The sequence below is a fragment of the Chinchilla lanigera genome, unplaced genomic scaffold (genome assembly GCF_000276665.1).
Source record: "Chinchilla lanigera isolate Chin_1 unplaced genomic scaffold, ChiLan1.0 scaffold00016, whole genome shotgun sequence".
Lineage (NCBI taxonomy): Eukaryota > Metazoa > Chordata > Mammalia > Rodentia > Chinchillidae > Chinchilla > Chinchilla lanigera.
The window spans coordinates 16,275,039-16,299,827 of NW_004955417.1; the positions used below are offsets into that span (position 1 = coordinate 16,275,039).

The 24,789-nt window shown below is 40.1% G+C and overlaps 1 long non-coding RNA gene across 1 annotated transcript in view; it reads left to right on the plus strand.

Annotated features, from left to right (window-relative positions):
• The window catches only part of LOC102021009, a 26,222-nt gene extending 2,749 nt beyond the window's left edge, over positions 1-23,473 (plus strand). The window contains exons 2-3 of the long non-coding RNA XR_260479.2: positions 20,479-20,576; positions 21,925-23,473. This is a non-coding gene — a long non-coding RNA (uncharacterized LOC102021009). The remainder of the gene's footprint in view (positions 1-20,478; positions 20,577-21,924) is intronic.
• Positions 23,474-24,789: the final 1,316 nt, after the last annotated feature.

The window sequence follows — 24,789 nt, forward strand, 5'->3', positions numbered from 1 at the left end:
TTCAGAGACCAAACTACTTCCTAAACAACATATATAAAAGAAATTAAAGCTTAAACAAATGGAAAGGAATCTCAGCTTCAGAGACCAAACTACTTAATATTATAAAGATGGTAGAAATCCCCACATTTATTTATAGATTTGGCACAACTCCATCAAAATCATAGCTGATATTTTTTCATAAATTGACAAACCTTCATTAAAAGGCATACAGAAATTCAAGGAACCCAGAATAGCCAAAATAATGCAAAGAATGAAGTTGGAAAACTCATACTTTCCAATTTCAAACATTGCTACAAAACTACATCAACTAAACCACACTATGGTACTGGCAATAGGATAAGCACATACATCAACAGGATAAAAATTGAGAGCCTAGGAATAAACCTATGGCCAACTGATTTTCAACACAGGTGTCAGAAGTATTCAGTGAGATAAGGAATACTCTTTCCAACAAATGGTGCTGAAGTAAGACATCTATTTGTAAGAGAGTGAAGTTGCACCCCAACTGCCTATCATCCACAAAAATTAAGTTAAAATGCATCAAAGACTGAAATGTAAGCCCTAAAAATATAAAAGTCCAAGGAGAAAATACAGGAGTATGAGTTAAGCAAAACCTTAGATATAATACCAAAAGCATTAGGGCAAAAGAAAAAAATAGGTAAACTAACTTTATTATTTGTACTTCAAAAGATATACCTCAAAAAAATGAAAAGCCTGCTCACAGGATGAGTGAAAATATTTTCAAGTTATGTAACTGATACATGACTTGAATCTAGGCTATCTAAGGAACTCCAACAACTTCATTAAAAAATCAGCAATTCAAAGTGAGCAACACTAGCCTGGCGTGGTGACGCATGCCCTATAATCTTAGCACGTAGGAGGTTGAGGCTGGAGGATTGCTGCAAGTCTGGGCCCCATAGTGAGTTCAAGACAGCCTGGACTACATAGTGAGACCCTGTCTCAAAAAAAAGTTGAGCAACAGATCTAGTTAGATACTTCTCCAAAGGGGATCCTCAAATGGCCCACAGACACATGGAAAGGTGCTCCTTATTAGGAGCACCTTTTAGGTGCCAACAGGGAAATGCAAGTCAGAACAGGAGATAGTACTTCTCACTCAGATAGCCATAATCAAAGGTGGATGGAAACAGTACTGGAGTGAATGTGAACAAATTGGAAAAGTCACACATATCTAGGGGTAGTCTAAACTGGTTCTGCTGCTGGAAGGCAATTTGGCAATTCCTCAAAAATTTAAACAGACAAGGGCTGAAGCTCAGTGGTAGAGCATGCTTTTAGGATGTACAAGGCCCCTGGTTCATTCCTTGGTGCAATAAAAAGTTCCTTGGTGAAATGAACTTTGGCTGGGGGTGTAGCTCAGTGATACAATGCTTCCAGGCATGTTTGAAGCCCTGATTTGATTCCTAGCCCCCAGAAAGGGGGAGACGTGGAGTTACTATATTCTTATCCTAGATATACACTCAAGAACAATGAGAACATAATCCACCCAATAATTTGTACATAAATGCTCAAGGTAGCTTTACTAAAATCCAAAAAGTAGTTGATACAAGCCAAGTGTTCTACTGATGAACTGGTGCATAAATTATAGCATGTCCATAAAATGGGATATTACTTAGGCATAAAAAGGAACAAAGCTCTGAAGCATGTGACAATGTGGATACACCCTTAAAATACTGTGCTAAGTGGAAGAAACCAATCACAGAAAAACACATACTGTATCATTTGATTTATATGAAATGTCTAGAATAGGCAAATATCTGGAGATAAAAAGTAGATTAGCCTAGGGCTGAATGAAATGGGGAAAAAATGGGAAGTTTCCAGTAATGATTGGGGACTTCCTTCCAGGGATGATTAAAAATGTTTAAAATTGATTATAGTGATGATTGCACAGCTCTATGAATATACTAAAAATCCTTGAGCTGTACAATCAATTGAAATTGAAGTTAGTGAACTGTATGCTTTATGAATTATATATAAATTATATATATATGTTCTTACAAAATAATACTACATTATAGGCTCTTATGAAAAACATGATTCTTAACAATGAAAAATGGAGTGTCCAATATTCCCTTCCCTACTATCCCCAAAGGTACTTCTAGTCTGGTCTGTACTACTTTGGTAGCAGCACTGCCTTGTACTGGGTTAACCACTTCAATGCCTGGTCATTAGCCCAAGCACTTTTCAGTCCTTTAGCTTCCTACCTGTTACTGTACCTGTGATATACAGACACATATTCTTCAAGTATTTTTGATACGTGATTAGTTAAATCTGCAGACATGAAGCTTATAGAAATGAAGGGCCAACTACATATATAAATTCTCAGACCTTTTTCCATTTGATTCCTAAAATAGTGACAGTAACACTTACACTGTTGCTTACTGTCTATCAGACACTGTTACATGCGCTTCACCTATTTTGTATCATTTCGTCCTTCCTACAACTCTTAGGTAACTAAAGTGCAAAATAAGTAAGTCACCCAAGACTACATGGCCAGCAAGTGGAAAAGCTAAGATTTGACTGCTAGCAGTCTGGTTCCGGAGGCTGAGCTACACTAGAAGGGTCTTTTCTGTATGTGTTCTTTTCACTAGCATAGCCAGCATTTAGCACAGCATGTGCTGTAGGCACCCATTAAGTATTTATTGAATGAATATATGCCTGGCCGATTTCTCTAAACTAGGTCAGGAGACCTACTGAGATTCCTGAGCCTGCTGTTCTCCCCTAACAATAGCAGTTATCTCCTTATCTTGTTTGCCTGTTTATTTGGTGGCACCCACATGGTTTCTTGCTGTTCTGACTTATGTCTTGTTGACCAGCATCTAGTGCAGCCCCTGGTGGTACACAGTAAGTAGTCAAGAAGTATGTGTGAATGGATAAATTAGAGGTAGTGCTTTATCAATGAAATTACAAGTATCAAAGACTACTGGTGGGGCCAGTGTTTGAAAACAAGTGACCCTAGCATCCAGTTAAAGATGGAACCTCCAACATATGCGTTTACTTTACTCTCTCAGGCTCCTAATAACTACAATGGTAAAAGAGTTTATAGGAGGACATAAACTCTTGAAAGCAAAACAGAAGTGAAACCTAGATAGCAAAATTTGGCAAGCTCCAGAGTAATGGACAAGTGAAAAGTGATTTAGGAAAGGAGATGAGGATGGGCAGGGAAGCAATTTTGTGCTAAAGATGGAGGGATTAAGGGCAGTTTAAACTAAATATGGAGAGACTCTTCTGCCTTCTTTCTTGATTCAGCTCAGAGCATAGGAGTAGATGATATTATCCCTTAGTCAAAAGACCAAAAGATTAGGATACAGCCCAAATACCTAAAGATACTGATACTGGGGTTCCCCCAATGAAATGGTGACCTTGCAATAAATCCATTTGAAAAGCTGTCCCTATAGGAGAGATCTTCCAATTAGATGTCTAGTGCCCTGCTCTTAAATGTGATCAGTTAAGAAGAACCAGACATTTGAAGAAAGCCACTTATATGAAACACAGAGATCCCAACTATCAAACAAGGAAAAACAACTGAGAATATATACTATGCTGAGAGAAGAAAACATAAAGAGGACCACTAGAGAGGAACTAACTCATAAAAATAACGTGGTACACCCTGAATGCTATTTTAAAATGAAGGAACCATGGAGAACGCCAATAAAAAGATATTAGAAAATTTTAGGATCTAGTCATATCTCCAATAGTGGAAAGATATGCTCAGTGAAAGATTGAGAGATAAAACTGATAAAACTTAGAAGTATAAAAAAGGCAGACAAAATATAAGACAAAAGACAATAAAGTTAAAAGGTAATTTCAGGAGGCCCAACATCCAAGTGATAAGAATTCCAGAAAGAGACGATAGAGTAACAAGAGGAGAGGAAATCATTTTTAAAGAGTTAATTATTCTACTACACAGCTGCCAATTGAAAGGTCCCAGTGAATCCTGATATAATGTATGGGAAAACCCACACAATGAAATGCCAGAACACTTGGAACAAAGAATCGCCTAGAAATTTCCCGAGAGGGGAAAACACATCAGTTTCGTGAAGGAATTAAAACTCAAAATGTCACTGGACTTCTTAATAGCAATACTGAGCTTTAGAAACCGGCAGAGGAAGCCACATGAAGTATTAAACTATTTCCCTCCTACTCACCCTTCTTTGCTGAGCCAGTTGGAGAATGATCTCCAGCTAAGTAAGCAAGTAAACACAGAAAGTAGGTGATGTAGGATCCAGGAAATAGGAATTCAGTCCAAGGGAGGGATGAAGGAAATATACAAAGAGACAATGAAGATCTCAGGGTGGCAGCGTCCAGAAGCCCATGGGTCAGTGAAATGCAGCAGAAATTTCAAGTCAATGAAATTGATAGATTACATTGGGAGGGTGAACTTATGGAGAGGTTGCATAACTTGCATTAATTTGTAATAAGGACAACTGAAGAAAATCGAAGAATAAGCAAAACAATCATCAGGTACCAGGAAGATTAAAAGTTGTGTAAGAAAGACAAGTTCATCATAATACATTCCATGGCTCAGCAATAACTAGCATTTACATAGTGATAATGATGTCAGTACGGATCTAACCACAATTCTAACTGCAAATATATTTCTTAAGAGAAGAGAGGAAAAAGAAGTCTGTAGGTATCACAGGGTCCGCTTCTACAGAGGTGCTCAAAGAGCTGTATTGTCATCTTTCATAGTTGGAAACCATAAATAATGCCTAAAACTGGGGAGGAGGGGGGAAATAGTAACATAAGAACATTATTTAGAAATGTGCACATAAATACCAAAAATCTGAAATAATTGTAAGTGGCTGCTGCTGAGAAGAAGAAATTGAGCAGGGGAGAAACTGCTGTTTTGCAGAATTAATGTTGCAGGACTAGTTATATTTTTAAACTGTGTGCATTTTTACTGTGATCAAAGAAAACTAACTCAACAGAATGGTTAAGACCATTTCATATGGTCTTTTAAGAGTGTTTATTTCTAGGTAGTATGTATGTCTTCGTGATGCTCTGGACTTCAAAATAGCAGCTAAGAAAGTCCAGGCATTACAAGAAGCCCAGGCTTTGTTAGCACTCTGGGTACTTTCTTGCATTTCGAGTTTCTGCTTTTCATTCCAGATGAGAACGTGTTTCATGCTCTACTGTCTGCTTTGCTACTTCTCTGCAAACCATCCTTGTTAGACTTTCAGGCAACAGAATAACCTAGAGAGAAGAGGCTATCTAAATTTAATGTGGCCATTTGTGCTGTCTTTACATTATTACTTTTAAGCAGGGAGGTAGAGAACAAAATCAAACTGGAAAATCAAGAATGGAGTGATTCATTCTTCTCCAGGCAGGGATTTGCACAGATGGCTACTGGGTGGGGGCTTTGCCTTGATTCATGTCATAAATCTGTCATGGTCTAATGGATGGATGGTCTTGGTCTTGTCTGAGGTCTGCTAACTGTGTTTGTGACAACAGGATGAGCTCATACAGAAAACTCTGTTCCAACAATGGCTCTGGTAAGTTCTCCCAACTTCTGATGATCTATCAAGACTTATTCTTCTTTTTTAACTCTCCTGCTTACTTTGGAGAAAAAACAATTAAAAAAATATTTAGTTATACTCTGAAATTTAACCACCTCTGGCTGAATGTGGTTATTAACCTTTTCAATTCTGTAATTATATTTTACATTTGATTTTAGTGTTACATAGGCCACGAAGACCAAGAAGAAAGTTCAATGACCAATTTCCCAGATAGGAAATGAAAGAGTTGCTCTGAGTGACTTCTTTGTTTGTTTGTTTGTTTTTGGTTTTTCTCCAGTACCAGGAACCGAACTCACGACCTTGCGCTTGCCAGGCAGGCGCTTTTTGCCGCTGAGCTAAATCCCCAGCCCCGCTCTGAGTGACTTCTAACACCCCATCTCATCCTTGTACTTCTAGGACTTGATGACTGAATAAGAACTTCAGGGGTTTTAAATGAACTTTATTTATGAAAGAGAGAGTAAAAATCACCCCAAACCATCTGTACGGAAATTTAAAACTAAGACTGCTTACTGTTTACATAAAAAACAAAAACGAAATTTCTATATCCCATGGACGAGTAAGTGATTGAGGAATAAATAGAAAATAACATGGACTAAGGGGAAATGCTTTGTGAAGCTTCTGTGAGTGCAGGAAGCATTAATGTTCTTTTTGGTATGTTATGATTTGACATTTACACCCCTGGAGAGAGACCGCCCCTCCCAGGAGCAGCTCATTCCTGCAGATAATACAACGGGCCTAGGAAGATGTCTTTCTGATGCAAACCAACCAATTCCAAGTCTATACCCGTGGCCATTTCATTTGTCTAATTCTCCTGTGCTAGGCAATAGTTCCTCCTCCTTAACTCATCCCAGAGCCAGGCACCAGGCTGAAGAGAAGACTTCTATATCCCAGTGCTCACGGAAGTTATTCAAACAGGCCAACCCTAATTTGTTTACTTGGCCTTGCCTCACCTTCTCCTAGAAGCCCTGGCCTGAACCTCTCCTGAACCCTCCTGCTTCTGTCTCTGACCAAGTCTACTGCTCCCACGTGGCTCTGTGGCTTGTGGTTTCCCGTTCTCTCAGGAAATATATGGAGTAAACTCTTCTTTCAAAGGTGTCAACCTCCTGTGTCATTGTTCAGTCACCTCCACAAAATATATAATCCTGTGGGTACAACAAGGCAGACTTATATTCTGCTTTTATCATCTGTGTAAATGGGGGTGGGTGTCCTATTGTCCACGAGCCTTACAGCTACAATAGGTAGGGGCATCTTATAACTTGCTGATGTCCTTGCTTAGCACATCATATAACTGATACTCTGCTCTTTTTATTCAGTCCCTATGAGGGTCATGTAGCTTTCCAATATTTTATGTTCACACATCAAACCCCTGGATAAGACCAGATGCCTCAGAATAATAATATGGCCCACTAGGCTAGGTCCAAGCCAGTTCATTATTACCTACAGGCTCCTAAAGGTAATAGTAATAGCTACTATTTATTAAGCATCTGTGTGAGATCTTTGGTGAAGAGTTGATGCTTTCTGTTAAATAAATAAATTAACTGATGCATAAGTTGAGACTCAGAGATTTTTTTTGTGTGTCATACAGCTAGAAAATGGAAATCTGGCAAGTAAAGGAGGCAGGATTGGGAATTCCAATCTATCTGATTCCAAATCCCAACCTCTTTTCCCCAAAACTGTGTTGCCTTGGGAATGAATGTCAGTGTGGAGAATTCCTCATGGTGAACCAGCCACCATGTGTCAGACTTACAACGACCAGCAGTGGGTACCAAGTTTCTTTCTGTTGTCATGATTACATCTGGCTGTTTTTCTGGATTACATGAGGAAATATCTCTGCCTCTTGCTTCTTCACCTGAAAAATAAAAAATTTGGTGTAGATTTCTTTTATTATAACAATTTGTGTTATGAAAAGATGATTATAACTTCACTAGGTAATGCATGAAAAATTTATTGTTTATGTACTTATTTCCAAAGTAGATTTGGAGTATCCAAATATCCAAATGTTAGTTTTATTTAACTGACATTTTAACATTTTTTTCTTTCATATAATTTCAGAAAATCAACAAAGAGCACCAAGAATTGGTTAACATTAAAGAGAGCTATCTTTAGTGGTTTGGAATTCAAAGTATGAATAAATGCAGGGTGTCCTTAATAAACGCATGATGTTGCATTTGGGGTAAAGGCAGCATGCTGTATGGGTTTTCCGACATAGCCATGAGGGTAACCCAGCTTGCATGGGTGTGTGTCCACATCAACTGCAGTAATGACATCACCACACCATGGCTTTGTTGAGGTTTGTGAGTTCAGCTGTCTTCTGTTGGTGGATAGATGTCTACACATGGATCTTTCTTTTGCCAGATCCATCTTTCAGGAAGTGACCTACATGCATTAGATGTTTAGCTTAATGGAATCTGTGATGGTAACACTGCATTATTATCGCTGCCACCTCAAGCCCTTGTACCACTAGCCTTAGAATCTACTCAACTGTACTAACTAAGGATTTTTGCGTTAGGAGATATGAAATTTTTGCATGACCTTAACAAGTCATACTACCTTTCTGTGCCTCAGTTTCAACATTTGTTTACAAGTGTAATCTCAGTCAATACTTTGCCCCTGGCCTGGCTTGGTGGCACACATCTGTAACCCCAGCCCTTGGGAGGCTGAGCCAGCAGGATCACCATGAGTTTGAGGCTAGCCTGGGTTACATAGTGAGTTCAAGGGTAGCCTGGGAACACAGTGAGACTCTGTCTCCAAAAACAAACAGAAAACCAAGCAAAACCAGAACAACAACAACAATAACAAAAACAAGAACAAACCTTGCCCCATAGTATATGTTACCACATAGAAGACTGCCTGCAAGCACTTGACTTATTTTTGAAATAACCCAATTAACTGGAGTGAAAGACAGTGTACAATATGAAAAACGATGGTACTGACTAAAAACTGATTTGGCTTTTAAAAGAAATTGTTTTCAGTTTTGGACACAATTCATTATGAGGGAAGAGAAAGAAATGAAGAGAAATAGGAAGAGTTTTTTTGCTACTCTTGACTCAAAAATTTTTGAAAACATGTATGCATTATAATCTCTGAATTTTCTTGTTACTCAATAAAGTGCACATTTGTTACATTTCGATAGGTCATGAATTTAATTTTCAGACAAACCATCTTTTTGCAATTTTACCACTTTTATGATAGGAGACTGTATCTTTTAGCTGGCACAGCACTTCCTTTTTTCATAATATAAAATGTTTAGCCTGAATTGTGACAGTGATGTGGTCAGGAGCAAACTTCAGGTCATACATAGGTCTTGGAATGTGGATGAAGGCTGCAGGTCCAAACTGTCAGAAATGTAGCTGAGAAAGCATTCACAGGAGGGTGTGCTCCTCAGTGACACTGATACATCTGTTTGCTGCCTTCTCAAGAAAAGGATGAGTCAACTTGCTAGACAAGCCCAACAGGGACTAACATGAAGATCTGAAATTGTAAGAGAGTTCTCATGTGTTCCCAGAGGATGACATTTGCCACATGTGAGACAGGGAAGGAGAGAGAGAGAGAGAGAGAGAGAGAGAGAGAGAGAGAGAGAGAGGCCAGTGTTTACTTTCCAGTTCATGGTAAAACAGGCTATGGGATCTTATCTTCCTGGCAAAGCGGGTTTGGTGTTTCTGCTGCAGGATCTGAGAGCACGGGGCTTCTGTTTTGCAGCTGATACCTAGAAGTGGTTCATGCTGTCTTCCCAATTCCTTGCCACAGATGATCTCTAGAGTGTCCTGGTAGCATGATATACCTGCAGAATTCGCTATAGGCACTGTTCTTGTCAATTATTCAAAAATATGCAGTATTCTGGCAAAAGGAATTCTGGTTCAGTAAATTTGATTTTTTTCCTCATTGACCTTCTTCATACAAAAAAATTAATCAGAAGGCCAGGCATGGTGATGCATGGTTGTAATCCCAGCATTCAGGTGGCTGAGGCAGGAGGATCACTGTGAGTTTGAGACCAGCCTGGGCTACAAAGTGAGCTCAAGGCCAGGCTGAACTGCACAGAGAGACCCTGTCTCAAAAAAGACAAAAAAAAAAATTTGCTATAGATTAACACGGAAAATCCCAGGGATAAATAGATCTCTTTTAAGGCTTTTTTTGTTGTTGTTATGTCAATTTCTATATAATTTCTACAGGCACACTTTGTGCCCATTTCTACCTTTTGGCAAGAGTTTTGGTTAAGAACTCTCATTGATTTGGATTTTTTTAAAATACAAAAACTGTGAGGTACAGGAAAGCTGAAGAATTTTAGAGCACTTAGCCATAGATCCTCCGTCTAAATTCTACCAGTAAGATTTTGCTTTACTTGCTTTGCCCCTTATCACCCATATACCTATCAGTCTATCCATCTTTATTTTATAGTTAATTTTACATTAAGTTGTAGACGCTTCCCATATATGATTTTCACCAGTGACAGCTTAGTATGTGTAGTAATTATTTTTAATTTGAACTAAAATTTACATACAGTGGAGTTCAGAAATCTTAAGTACCATTTGATGAATTGTGACCCCTGTAGCCTCCTGTAAATTATAGAATGCTAGCATTGCCCCAGAAAACTCTGCTCTTCCCCACCACAGTTAATCTTTACAACCACCCACCAGAGGTGCCTGCTGTTCTGATTTGATCCACCGTAGAATGGATTTGTTCCTTAGGTAAGACTTCTTTCTTTCTCTCTATATATCTCTTGAGAGATGCCCTCTTTAAAATGTGATGCCCTCATATTTTAAAATTTTAGTTTAAATCATATTTTAAAATTTCTCTTACCACTTACAAACTGTTATGATTTTTGTTTGGCCAATAACAATAATTGCCCCACATTTTTTTTTTTTTTTTTTGGTTTTTTGAGACAGGGTCTCACTATGTAGACAAGATTGGCCTAGAACTCATGGTAATCCTCTTACCTTAGCCTCCCAAGTACTGGAATCACCCACACGTACCACCACACTGAGCTTGTCCCACACTGATCTTTATTAAGTATTTTTAAATAGGTGCAATTTTCCAAAGGCATAGATAGATAATCTCGATATAACTTTTACAAATACAAAATGAAACATCACCTATGCTTATTAAATTACCACAACCAGGGGTTACTTATTCCCATTTTCCCTATAGTAAACTGAGGCAGTACACCCTAGGCCATGAAACTGGACACAAATCCATCTCCAAACTCAACACCAGCACACTTTTCAGTTTTTATGTTATTTGTCTCCTTTACAAAATTTTTATCAGGAGTTTTTGAAAGTCACTCTTGTTATTGGTTGTATCAGTTACTCTTACCTTTTTATTTTCAAATAGAATTCTTTTGTATAGATATATTACAGTTTATTTTCCATGCTCCTACTGATGGAAACCATGATTTTTCTAGTTTTTTAATTATGACAATGCTGCCAAAAACTTTTGTGCATGTCCTTTGTGAATGTATATTTTTATTGATTTTCAATAAATACATAGAAGTGAAATGGCTAGGTTATATAATATATTCATGGTTATTTTTTAAGAAGAGGCCAGACTTTTTTCCAAGGTGGTACTAGCATTTTGATTCCTAATAAGAATGTGAGAATTCTGGTTGCTCCACAGCGTCATCAGCATGTGATGTTGTCTAAGACTTCTAATTTTAATAAAGGGATCTCAAGTCTATTTCCTGCTTAGAGGATTGCTCCATAAATCAGTGTTCCCTTAATCAATAACAGCCAACAGGCCTCTAGGTTCTTCCCAGAAAATATAACCTCCTCAGCCCTTATCAAAAATTTGGTGTAAGAAGTGATGAAGAAATCATCCTTGAGACTATGCTGTCAAGATCATTTTTGTTAAGATCTAAATTTCACCCCTGGGGTAAAGATCTGACCATCTGGAAAGCTTACATTTATCACCTCTTCTTAATTTTTTTTCCTAAGGTCTGCCTGGTTATTCCTTCACCTTCCTGTGAGTAGCAGCCTTAGTGAAACCCAGTTTGCATTCAGTATAAGGAAGTTAATGAAGATGCAGCCCATGACATTAAATGGTTCCTCGAACCTCTTTAAACTCGATGCTAGGAACAACTGTGCTTACTTTTCCAGTCATTCCTGGATGGAGGCTAGTTCATAATAAAATACAATTAGAGTAGTTTGGTGGTCTGTTTAAATCACTGATTATTCAGAGTGGATGTGGCTAGTTGGAAGGATTCAGAATGGAGATGAATCATAAGAACAGGTTAAATACCATTCTTTCATAATTAGGGTAATTAGAATTGGTAGCCATTTATGATACTCAATAATTTGTTGTTGTTCTTGGTTTTTTCCGGAACCGGGAATTGAACTCATGACCTTAGGCTTGCCAGGAAGGCACTGTGCCGCTGAGCTAAATCCCCAGCGCTGGTAGCCATTTAATAACAGCAACATTATTCACATAGCCAAAAGGAAGAAGCAGCCTAAGTGTCCATCAGGAGATGAATGGATAAACAAACTGTGGCATGTACCTATAATGGAATATTATTCAGTCATCAAAGGAATGAAATTCTGATAAATGTTACAACATGGATGAATATTGAAAATATTTTGCTAAATAAAATAACCTAGACACAAAAAAGATATTATACGATTCCACTTATATGAAGTATCTAGAATAGACAAATTCATAGAGATGAAGAGTATGATAGAAGTTACTAGGACCAGGAGATGATTGAGTTTCTATTTGGGGTGATGAAAGAATTTTGGAAATAAGCAGTGGTGATGGTTACACAGCACTCTAAATATTTAATGCCATGGAATTATACTTTAAAAACGGTTATACTGGATGTGGTAGCACATGCCTAAAATCTCAGCACTTGGAAGGCTGAGGCAGGATTGCTGTGAGTTCAAGGCCAGCCTGTGCTACATAGTGAGACCCTGTTTCAAAAAAAGAGATTAAAATGGTAATTTTCATGTTATGTGTATTTTCTACAACAAATAAAAAATTAAATGCCATTATTTTGTGATTAGAATAGTTAGAATTATGTATATATGTCAATTTCCAACATGTACCAATGCCCCACAATGACTGTAATCACTATGCATTGCAAACATGTACTAATAAAAATAAATTTTACAACACAGAATTGCTAGTCTTTCAGGGAGCTGTTAGTAACTGTCATCCAGTTTTCCCACAAGGCACACTCCTGCTACGTATTTGATTATTATGAGATCATGTTTGTTAAAGGGCCAAGGTTACAATTGGCAGTTACAGTTAAGAGTTCATGAGCAAGAAGGCAGCATGACAGAAATTGCAGAGGTGGCCAGGCATATTGTAAGAGACAAGATGTTACAATAATTGTCACTGCTTGGGACTCTATGTGGCCCTCAACAGTCACCAAGATAGAGGGCAGGAGGGAAAGGTTGGAGCTGGCTCTGGACAGCCAGCAAGCTGGGGGACCTTGCCCAGTGCACTGAGTGCTGCCTAGTATGATTCAGAAAGGCATCCACTCAGGAGTCCAGCAGGAGCCCAGGACCCTACAGGGGAAGCAAGAACTGGAGGCCAGAGGGAGGGGCATCTGAGAGGCTCCCAGGGGAGGGGCAGCTCTACCCATGGGCAAGGCAGAGGGCAGAACTTCAGGACTTGGGCAATTTCACAGGTCAGGACCTCAGAAACAGGTATTTGAATAAGCTTTCAGTCATTTTAGAAATATTTACATTTATATCCTGTAGTTTAACAAATTGTTTAAGAGATGTGTTGCATGGAAGCTATGTCTAGTGGGCAGAAGTAAATTTCAATGCAAAACTTTCATAGCAAGATTGCTAAAAATAATAAGTTATGATTAACTGAGATGTCCAGCAATAATGAGTCTCCAGAGTCAAGTAGCATGTACCCTTTAAAAATACTGTTGTGGAGAATCTGCAAAGGCATGCAGAAATGTTTCTGTTTTTGTGTATCCTACAGACTGCTCCTTGGTTAGACAGTACTCAAGTCTTATTTCTGTTTACGGAATGATAAAAGGAGGTCACACTGTTAACATTTTATGCCTAAAGCTCTGGGTGTTATCAGAACTTCTTTGGGCTGCAGAGTGAGCAGAGATCTTCCTTTGGCTTGTTTCATCTTGTAATGTTAAAGTGCTTTATTACATTTATATAGTTGAAAGAATGGCAGGACAGTACCAAGGATTACACCAAGGGTCTTTGCACTGAGCTGCGTTACCAGTCACTTTTTACTTTTATTTTTAAAATTTTGATACAAGGTCTGCTGAGTCACTAATTTGCCCAAACTTATACTTAACTTGCAGTTCTCCTGTCTCAGCCTCCCAGAGTGCTGGGATTATAGGGATGCCCCACCACACCAAGCCAGAAAGAATTTACTTGTTCCATGAGCTAGTGTATGGTTTATTTTGGAGAAAGTCCCATCTGCATTTGAGAGGAATGTGTATTCTGATGTGGGGTAGAACACTATGTAGACATCTACTAAGTCCATTTGTTTAAAAGTTTGCTACACTTCTGACATTTCTTTGTTGATTTTTTTGTCTAGTTGATCTGTGTATTTGTGATAGTGGAGTGTTGAGGTACCCCATGAAAATTGCATTATGCTTATTTGATTTTTCATGTCCATTAATATTTGTTTTATATAGTTGGGTGCACTGGTGTTTGGTGCATATATGTTTATGATTGTTATCACTTACTCTTTTTCTTTTGGTACTAGGAATAGAACTCAAGACCTTGTGCTTGCCAGGCAGGTGCTTGTGCCACTGAGGTATATCCCTGGCTCTGTTATCACTTACTCTTGAACTGTTCCCTTTACAAGGATGTAGTGACCTTCTTTGTCTCTCTTCATTAGTCTTAGCTTGAAACCCACTTTGTCTGCAAATAGAATAGTTACTACTGCTTTTTTTCTGGGTTCCTGTCACATGGAGTATTGTTTTCAGTCCTTTCACTTTCAGTCTATGAAGTTCTTTTTGAATTAAATGTTGTTTGTATGCAGCAATATTGTTGGATCTTGCTTCTTGATTTATTCTGCCAGCCTGTTTCTTTTGATTGGTGAATTGAGACCACTAATATTGATGGTTATAACTGATACATATTAACTTATCCTTGTCATGTTATTTTCCTGTTGCTGATTCCCTTTTATTCCTTGGTTTAATTGCTTTCCTTGCTTAGTGAATTCATTCTGTTGGGGCTTATGGAGATGTTGTCCTTGCTATCTCTTCCTAGAATGTTCTTCAGAACATTTTGGGGTCATAAATGGCTTCAAGTGTTCTTTGTCATGGAAGGATCTTATTTCTCTATCAATTTTGAAAGATAGCTTTGCAGGGTACATCAGTCTGGGTTGGAAGTTGTTTTCTTTTATGGCTTGATGTACTTCACTCCCAGCTCTCTTTGACCTGAGAGTTTGTGTTCAGAAGTCTGCTGTGATGGGCTTTCATTTATGGATGATTTGTTTCTTTCATCTAGCAACTTTTAATATTCTATTCTTGTGTTGAATTTCTGGAATCTGGACTAGAATATGCCTTTGTGTATATTCTTTTGATCATGGCTAGTTGAAGTTCTATATGTCTCACTTACTATATGTCAAATTCTTTTTCCCTCCTTGGGAAGTTTTCTGTTATGACTTCTGTGAACAGACTTTTTTATGTCATTTGTGCTATCTCCTGCTTTTCCTTTGATTTTGATTGACCTTATGTTATTCTTCTTTGCATTACCTACAAGCTGTTGAATTGATTTTTCATGGCACCTCACTATTTTTACAAAATATTTCTTTTCATGATTGCTAACTACAATCCTATCTTCTGTATCTGATATTCTGTCCTCACATTGGCTCATTCTGCTGTGTATACTTTCAGTGGAATTTGTAATCTCCTGGACATTTGTTTGAGTCTGTTTCATGGATTCCACTTCTTTCCTATGTTCAGCATTCATGATTTCCATCATTTTCCTAAGCTCCTCTGTTCTTTAATCCTTGTCTGTTCTAGAGTTGCTAACCATGTCTTTCATTATGGTCACCATATCTATAGTTATTTGAGAAATTATTTCTGATTTGATTTTTTTCTAGAGCCTCACTCATTTGCTTTATTACTTTTGCTGTTACCATTCAGAGTCCATGTAGGTGGCTTTCAAATCATTCCAATTCATTGCCCCCTGGGTTTGCCTTTTATGAACTAGAAGTCTGGGGTTTCCTCTTGCTTAAGTGTCTCCACATTTTCTATTTTTTAGTTTAATTCTTGTGATGCTTGTAAATTGACTATGCCAAGTAGCTTTAATGATAATATTTCAAACCATTTGGAAAAAACTACTTTTTAGAGATGTCTTCCACGTGTAGCTGGCTTTTGGGTTTTGAGTCTGTTGCAAGATCCTACCTCTTCAACTTATTGGGGATGAGAAGTTGCTATCTATTTGGCCTAGCTCCTGGTTCTTTGGCACTGGCCTATAGTGTTTTCAATGTCTCTTAGGCTATCTCAGTCTTGCATACCAGGAAGAGCAACTGATTAGAATAATTATGTCACCTTGACTAAAGTAGTACTATCAACAATAACGATAGCATCAAACACAGCCTAGAAAATGGTAAACTCAGGGAATATAGCTCAGCAGCACAGTGCCTGCCTGGCAAGCGTGAGATCCTGAGTTCAATTTCCAGTGTCAAGAAAAAAGAAGAAGATGACAAACTGTAGTAACTATTAATTTTCCACTTTTAACTGTGAAGTATATTTGTGGTTGTATAACAAAATGTAAAACATCAGAAAAGTATATATAGTAGATATGCCATTAGTATGGAAATTTTACCCTTGGGGGGAAATTTAACCGGGTTGGGGAAAAATAGAAAAATAGAAGAAGAGGAAGAGATTAGAAGCAAGGTTGAAGAACAAAGGAAGATTATACAAACTTTGAGAACTGGAGAATAAGGCAAGAGGAAAGAAGGAAGAAATTTTAAAAGAGAACAGACCAGAACAACAACAACAACAACAACAACAACAAAAACCTATGTTCACTCAAACAATGTTCACATTTCTATAAAAACAAGAGCAAACAATCAAGAAAAAAAGAAAACCAAAGCAAAATCAGTAAGGAAAAAAAAGGAAGAAAATTTTTAAAAATGTGTACTTCAAGGCAGGTCTCTGCTGTCACTGGTAGGCAAAGTGGATAGACAAAGTGTACATCTGTGTTCATTAATCCCAGCAAGCCAGCTTCAGATTTATGGATGGAGAGTAGATGATCCCAGCAACCTTCCTTGTTTTGTTCCACTGAAGTTTGGGCTACTTTCTGGCTGTGAAGCTCAAAGCTTATTTGTTCAGCCTAAAACACTCCATGTGCTTCTTGCTGGCTTGAGCTGGGTTCTGCTTCTCCCTACACAGGGAGCCTCTAGGTGCAGCCAGCCCATATCTTCTCTGAGTTCCGAGCTCAGCTGGCCCCTCTCCAAGATGACTACTAGCCAATTGCCCTCTCCTGGGGGACATCTGAACCCAAATAACTCTCCAGCCACTGCAGTCTGCTCCATCTACCACTGTGTTCCACTGGTTCATTACTCTGTAGAGGACTCTGTGGTCCCCAGTAGTCACCATGTTTCTGCAGGTTTGAACCATCCCTCCCATGCAGGGAGTCAGGGCTCAGGGAGAAAACACTACTTGCCACCTCCTTCTTTTTCATTGAGGGCTCTCTCTTTGCTCTTCCTGTGAGCTTCAATTCTCACTTCAGATCCTTGCTGGGCTCCAGAGACTTGCTTCCCTCCTTCTTTTTCTCACATTGCTATATATCAGCATCTGGACATTAAATGTTGTAAAGGCTGTTTCTGTTCTCTTTACCACTCCACCATCCTCTCAGAAGTTGAGTAAGAATTTTTTAAAATGGTGTTGTGCAAATGCAGAGGCCAAAGACTGTATTTTAAAAGACTTCACCTCTATTATTGCAGAGGAGCCTGCTCAGTAATGAATACCACATTTAGCTGGGTGTGGTGCTGCATACCTGTAATCCTAGCACTCAGGAGGCTAAGACAGGAGAACTGACTTGAATATGAAGCCAGCCTGGACTACCTAGTAAATTGAAGGCCAGTCCAAACTACAAAGCAAGACCTTGTCTCAGGAAAACCAATAAATAAATAAATAAATAAATACATGCCACATTCATTCATTCAAACATTGAAATCTGCTGTTCACCCAGCTTTGGTTTATGTGATAGAGAGTTAATCTCTATCACATATAGAGTCCCCATGGTGCCTAAGCAAGACTTGCTTATTTTATAAGGAGAGGGCAGGGCAGGCCAGACCACCAGTCAACCATATATGATTGTACATAGTAATAGCTGTGATGAAAAATTGAACAGGAGATGGTAAGCCAGGGTAGAGGTGACTGCTGTAGGTGGAGTGGTCAGGGAAGGCCTCTGTGAGAATCATATATATGAATAGCCACTTGTATCAGCAGATTGGAGGAGGTGTGGTATGCAGTCATACCCTTCCCACTTCTGTTAAATAACAAACCCTGCTACTTCATATGCTTTATAATTATATGCTTGTGCTTACCATGCAGGGATGCAGGTGGTATATTATTTAGAAGAGATGGTATAAATTTAGTTATTCTTGGCTTTTTGGTCCCATGCAATCAGATCACTCTGTTACTTCATCAAAAAATTAGAAAAAAAAAGATCATGTCATTAGTTTAGATTTTACAAAATAAATGTCCCGTTATATATTCTCTGGTCAGTTCTTGGACTCTTCTTTGAGTATACTCTGCCTAAGTTGCTGTCCAGGTGGGGCACATCCTCCACTGGCAAAGGATATAGACCCTGATAGCTGCATGCAAGAGACGGGATTATGCCAAGATAGCACTTCCCCTTTCTGAGCCATCCTGCTCCAGGCTTCAGAGCAAGGTGCTCACTGGTCTGCTAGAGACAGAGTTCTTTTCATTCATCCACTCAGCTTCTCCCCTGTGCTAGGCACAGATCTTGTAGCCTAGCAGGAAAGGCAGATTATTGAACAAGCAATGAAACATTGCAGCAGTGTTATGTGAAGGCACCATGGGGACTCTGAGCTGGGGTCCCACATCTGGCCTGGAGGTGCCAGGAATGGTTATCTAGAGAAAGTTCTGCTTGGTTAGGATGGGCTGAGTGGCTGAAAATGAGTCAGTGGGGGCTAGAGAGGGATGGAGAAAGTAAAGTTTGAGCAGTGCCGGAAGAGGACTGTCTTAGTTACTTTTCTCTCATTGCTAATATAAAATACCCAATTCCCAAAGTTAAAAAAGGAAAGATTCATTCAGCTCACAGTTTAAAGAAATTTCAGTCCATTTCAGGCAGGGTAGCATGGCAGACAGACATTACAGAGGAGAGACAGTTCATGACAGGGAGAAGACAGCAAAAGCAGGGAAGGGATGATGACAACTCTTTCTGTCCGGGCTGCTTAGGGCGGGTAGCGCTTACACCCTTAATCCTAGTGCCCTTGATCCTAGCATTGCACCATGAGTCAATTCCAGCATCACACACTATAGATCCAGCCACCTCTGAGAAAGCCCCGCCTATGCCTGCATGAGGCTTTGGGGAAACATCCCGACAGAAGCCATGACAGGGACCCAGGGGCATGCTGGTTCAGTTCACCCATCATGTCTTTAATAGAAAATTGTCAAACAGATACTGAAGAGGGAGACAATAATATAATAAGCCTCCGCGCTCACCACTCGGCCAATAATTATCCAACTTACAATCTATCTTCTTTTGTTTACATGTTACCATTGTGCTTGTTCCCACTTCCCAGGTTATTTTGAAGCAACTCCTGGACATCTTATTGTTTCAACTGTGAATGTTTTTGCATTCTCTATTTATTGCATTTCCCATTCCTTGTACACTGTCTTTCCATGGTAAGTCCTGGGTAAATAAACTCATTTGTTTGCTGAACCAACAGACCAATGTTGAGGGGAATAAGGAAAGATAGGCACAAGCCACATTCTGTAGAGGACTATTTGCTACGTTGGAGTTTGGGCCCTTTCTCTGGGCACCAGGAACTCAGGGCAGGGTCTTGAACAGGAGACTGACATAAACGGGTCATTCTGCCTAAAGAGAAGAGGAAGAATTAGTGGTGGGAAGGGCAGCTGCAGGGAGATTTTTAAGAGGTCATTTTTAAATCCAGGCAACTAGATTACAGCTATGTGTGGGGGAGTATAAGAAACTGGAAGTAGGAAGGAAAGAAAGGCAGGGAGAAAAGTCAAAATAGAAAGAGGAAGGAAAGTGTCCAGTGAAGGAGAATAGAGAAAAGTGATGAGTCAGAGAAAGATGGAGGAAGGAGTTGAAAAGGAGAGGATGCAGAGACATACTGTCGGAGAGCGCGCTGAGCCTTGATTCTTCCCGGCCATGTAAGACCAATGCCTGCTGGGAGGGAAATTGCCCACTTCCTGCTAGCTCTCATTGCCTTGGTAGGCAAAATACCAGCAGTACTCAAGGGGAGAAGTCTGGTCCGCACATCTCATCCAAGGAGGAAGGGAGGGAGGAGGCAGAATACAGTGGCAATAGTTCTCAGGTCCATGGTGGTGTCCAAGAAGTATTGACAATGTAGGGGATGGGAAAATCTAGCCAGGAAAAGAGTTGGCACGAGCCAGGCTGGGGGAGGGAAACTCTGGCCATCTGGGAAGCTGTTCAGGGCTGGGTTCTCTTCCAGAAGAGCTATAATGGGAACAAGGGCCAGGGCTCTGGGCAGAAGACCATTGTCCCTGGCATACTGGAGTGGTGTTTAATAGAATGCCTGCTGTGCAAGACTCTCACAGACACCAGCACAGAGGTGGGGGCAGCCTCTCTGCCCCAAGCACACACTGTATTTCAGATGTGGGCACTATCTGTTGTGCTGAGCACCCCTTGCCAGACTTTTTTGGCTCAAAGCCTTGGCAAAGCAGGTCTTACAAAAGGAATAGCCTTTAGACCCTAAAACTTAGCAAGCAGAACACCAATATTCCTATGTTTTAAACTGTCAAAGATTATTGAAATTTCATGACTATTATCTCTTTCAGAGTTGGACAAACATAAGGCTGTGTCTTCTCTTGAGCCAGACAGTATGGAGAAGGATTTTCATACCTGCAAGCACTGTCACTCCAATCTTTCCTCTGTGGTATGTCAGGGACAGAATCCTTGGATGGTGGGTGATGGGTGGTGGTGGTTTCTGGGTGGTGTTGGTTTATTGGGCTCAGTAGATCCCCTGCAGCTCCTTAGCATGGTTGGAATAAGATTTGTTCTGTCTTCCTTCATTTTTCATTTGAGCCAGTAAGAGGCTACCACCAGAAGTATGTTTGTTTGGCAGACTCTACTTCCCTGGGTCATGGCTAACCCATCTGGACTGAAGTTGGCAGACTCATTTGGACAATTACCCTGTACTGTTCCCCATAACCCCTGTAGTTCAAGTTGTAAGTGTCCCCATGGTCATGTGCTGAAAGCTTAGTCCCCAGGCTGGTGCTAATAGAAGGTTGCAGAACTATAAAGAAGTGGAGCCAAGTAGGAGGTGTTTAGGGATCTAGGGTGCATCCTAGAAGGCAGTAATGTCAACCTTCCCATTCTTTTACCTGTCTTTCCTGCACTTGAGCTGAGAAATTCTCCTTCACCACTCACTTCTACCATGATGCACTGCATCAACCCAGACCCAAAATAATGGGGCCAATCAATCATGAACTGAACCCTCTAAGATTGTAAGCCAAATAAACCTTCTGACTCTTTAACTATCTCAGGCATTTGTTGTAGTGATGGAAACCTGACAAACTAACCTAGCTTTCAGCAGCAACAAAGGTTGATTTTAGTTAGCTGTGTGACACACTTCAATCCAGATATGAGGGGGCTTCCTTTCTATTGGGCTCCCTGGAGACCCTCTGTGGGCAAGGCTCAACTTCAAGCCACGGGAGACACTGTCCTGACCCATAGCCATGTAGAGATGCACCAATCATGTCTTTTTGGCTTATTTGTTATACAGATGTACAAAATTGTCCTGCCCCACTCCAGGACAGGAGAGTGAACCTAAGGCCTTCATACTTAGCTGCATCCCCAGTCCTTTTCACTTTTTTATTTTGAGAAAGAGTCTTGGTAAGTCCTTAAGTTGCCTAGGTTGGGCTTGCACTTGCAATCCTTTAGTCTCAGCCTCCCAGAGCTCTGCGATTACAGGAGTGCACCGTCATCCCTGACTGTCTCCCAGATTCTTTACAGAGACATTCATATCAAAAGAGACATTAATAGGAACAGTACACAAAAGGGGCCCTCAGCAAGGGGTTGCTGATGTTGTTCATATTCTCTCAGCATGAAACTGCACATCTCACTGAAAAGGGAGCAGCCACCCTTAGCTTTCCTTGCTCAAGAAACCTGGTCATGATTCACTATGCACTTAGCTTTGCATGGAGAACAACTTGTGACATGGAGTGTCAGGCCCCATTTGATGATTTTCTTATTTACCTTTCTGATTTCCTGTTTGGTTCTAGATGTACTGCTGGATGGATCAGATCTGAACCTCTATCCTCTGGTCCAAATGTCCATGTTTACAATCCTCGGTAGCATAATACAGTAACAGCTCATCATGCACTACCAGAGAGCAGTTATAAATAAGAATGTTTTCTCAGAAATATGACAATATTTCTTGAAATTTATACATTGCAGCCATTTTAAAAAGAAAGCTTAAACACTATGTATCCATTACTCTGCATGAATTAATGGAAGCGTAATTTAGACTTCTGATAATGTTAATGTGGAATTGCTGTTAGATGTTTCTGATAGCATTTTATGCCCATGGAAAAAACCTAGTCTTTCTTTCTACTGACTGCCTTCCAGACTGCCACCTTTGTCTGTGTTTCCAATTCTTAACAGTTAATACTTTAATAGCTTTACTTTTGTACCAGCCTCCCCCCAACACCAGATATTCAGAGAATAAGAATTTTTAGAGCTAGTAGGATATTGGAGCCCCTACGGTCTTTGACTGCCACCTAGGGCAGAACTTTTGGTTACCAAGGAAACTGAATAATCCTATGTTGTTTCAAGTACTAAGTCAAAATTTTTCTCTGTGCATCTGGAGGAACAGGTACTGAGACTTGCCACAGCTGCTGTTACCGAGATATGAATCTTTTAAACATATTTATAGCTTATTTTGATATTTATTGTTGATTTGGAACCAGACCCAAGGAAGGAAAAACTAATGCACCCAGGTTTTGCCCCATGCACATCAATGGCTGATGCCACAGTGTTTAGAATTGTTTCCCTCTCAGGTTCCTGTGCCTTGTGAGTCACTGCTGGAGTCAATCATAGGTGATCTTGGGCAGTTAGGAGAGGTGTGATAAAACCCAAATCCAAGGTTAGGAAACCACGATGTGAACAAAAGTGGGTCCAAATTCACTTGATGTTCCAAAGTGAAAACTGGGAGGTTGGACACTGCTTTTTTTGGAACATAGGATGTGAAGTAGAAAGGCAGTACCCAAGAAGCGAGCTTTCTAATTGGGACATTGACACAAATTAATATCTAGAGCATAAGGGTAAGAGCTATTCTAATAGTATGGGTAGGAGAGTTTTTCTTTTCATATATGTATTTGAGCAGCCCTGAGAATATGCAGGGAAATACAGCCCTCCTTAGCTTAACAAACAGTAAGATTCCAGCTGCCCTGCAAGACATTTATGGGATCATCCTGACAATGAACATCATGTGATGGGAAGAGATGGAGCACTGGTTCTTTCAGGCTACATTCTTCTACTAACTAGTACCTGTATGAGTTACTTTTCTGTTGCTGGAACAAATTACCTGACACCAGCAATTTGAAGGAGAGATTTATTTGGCTCGTGGTTCCAGTGGGTTCAGTCCAAAATGAGCTGGTCCCAACGCAGAAATGCATGGTGGAAGAGACAGTGGAGTAAAGCTGCTCAGCCATGGCAGCCATGAAACAGGAAGAACACTTGTCTGTATTTCCTTTGGTTATGTGGTGGGTTGACAACTGGTGGTCAACTTATAACACCCAGCTGAAATGAACTAGTGCAGTGCTGGGTATGGAAGGCCCACCTGAGGGTTGTTGCCAGCAGCGTGAGAGGCAGAACTGGAGAAGAAGAAAAGAGGCTGTTGGGAGCTGAGAGAAGCTATTGGGTGCTGTTAGAAGCTGTAAAGAGCTGTTGGTTCTGCTAGAGGACCTTGTCGTGCTGGCTTTCCTAATGAACTCAGCTGTTCTCATCATCCAAGGAACTTGGGACCTTGTTGTCACTGAGAATAGATTTGGTTCACTTTGGGGGAGCTCTGGTCCTCACTTTGAGCATTGTTTCGATTCTTCAGAGGAGCTCCAGTCTTCACCTTCAGCTTGGATATCGTCTCCTGGCTTCTGGGGCAGACTCTTTGGCTTCTGCCTTGGATCCTTCAACCTTCTGTTATAGACTTATCAGCTTTCCTTAGCCGGGCATGGTGGTGCACGCCTGTGATCCCAGCACCTGGCAGGCTGAGGCAGGAGGATCATTGCAAGTTTGGACCAGCCTGGGCTACAACGTGAGCTCAAGGCCAGCCTGGACTGCATAGCGAGACCCTGTCTCAAAAAGACAAAAAAAAAAAAAAAAATAGACTTATCAGCTTTCCATCACAGACCCGTCGGCCTCCTGATACAGACTTGCTGGAATGCTACAGTGAACTTCAGACCCTGGACTGAATCTTTTGGTCTCCAGCGTGCAGACAGCCTCTGCACACTTCCTCATCCAACTGCGTGGCTGACCATCATAAGCCAATCTTGTAATTTCTTATACATTTGTATATCTTGTGTTATATCTGTTTCTCTAGTAAAACCCTGACTGATACAGGTTATATACCTAGAAGTGAAATTGCTGAGCCATGTGACAATTGTATGTTTCATGTTTTGAAGAACTCCCATTTTACATTTTCCCAGTAGAGTATGATGGCCTCGGGAGATATCTGCTGCTATTTACCTGGAACTTGGTATGTGATGGGTGTTCTGGGATGCAAGCAGTTCTTACTTTGTCTTGCTGTTACATTTTCTGATCAAGTTTTGCTGGTTTTTTTAGCTGACCCTCTAATTTCCTATGAATCCTTTCTTGGACACTCAGGTTTTTGCCTGCTAAGTATCCATTGCTTCTCCTGAAAATAGCATCAGCCATATCCTGGTTGTTCTGTGAAGGACCAAGCCTTCACTGGGTGCACAACATTTCATGACTGTTATTCCAGATGTCCCCTCCATCACATGCCAAGGTGAGGGTAGGTGGCACAGGCTCAGTTAATCATGTTTTCACCCCTTGGAAAATAAAATCTTGATTGAAAAAAGGAAAGCAAAGAAAACTGTTATAGTTGACACCTGGAAGACATTTTCCTTGTG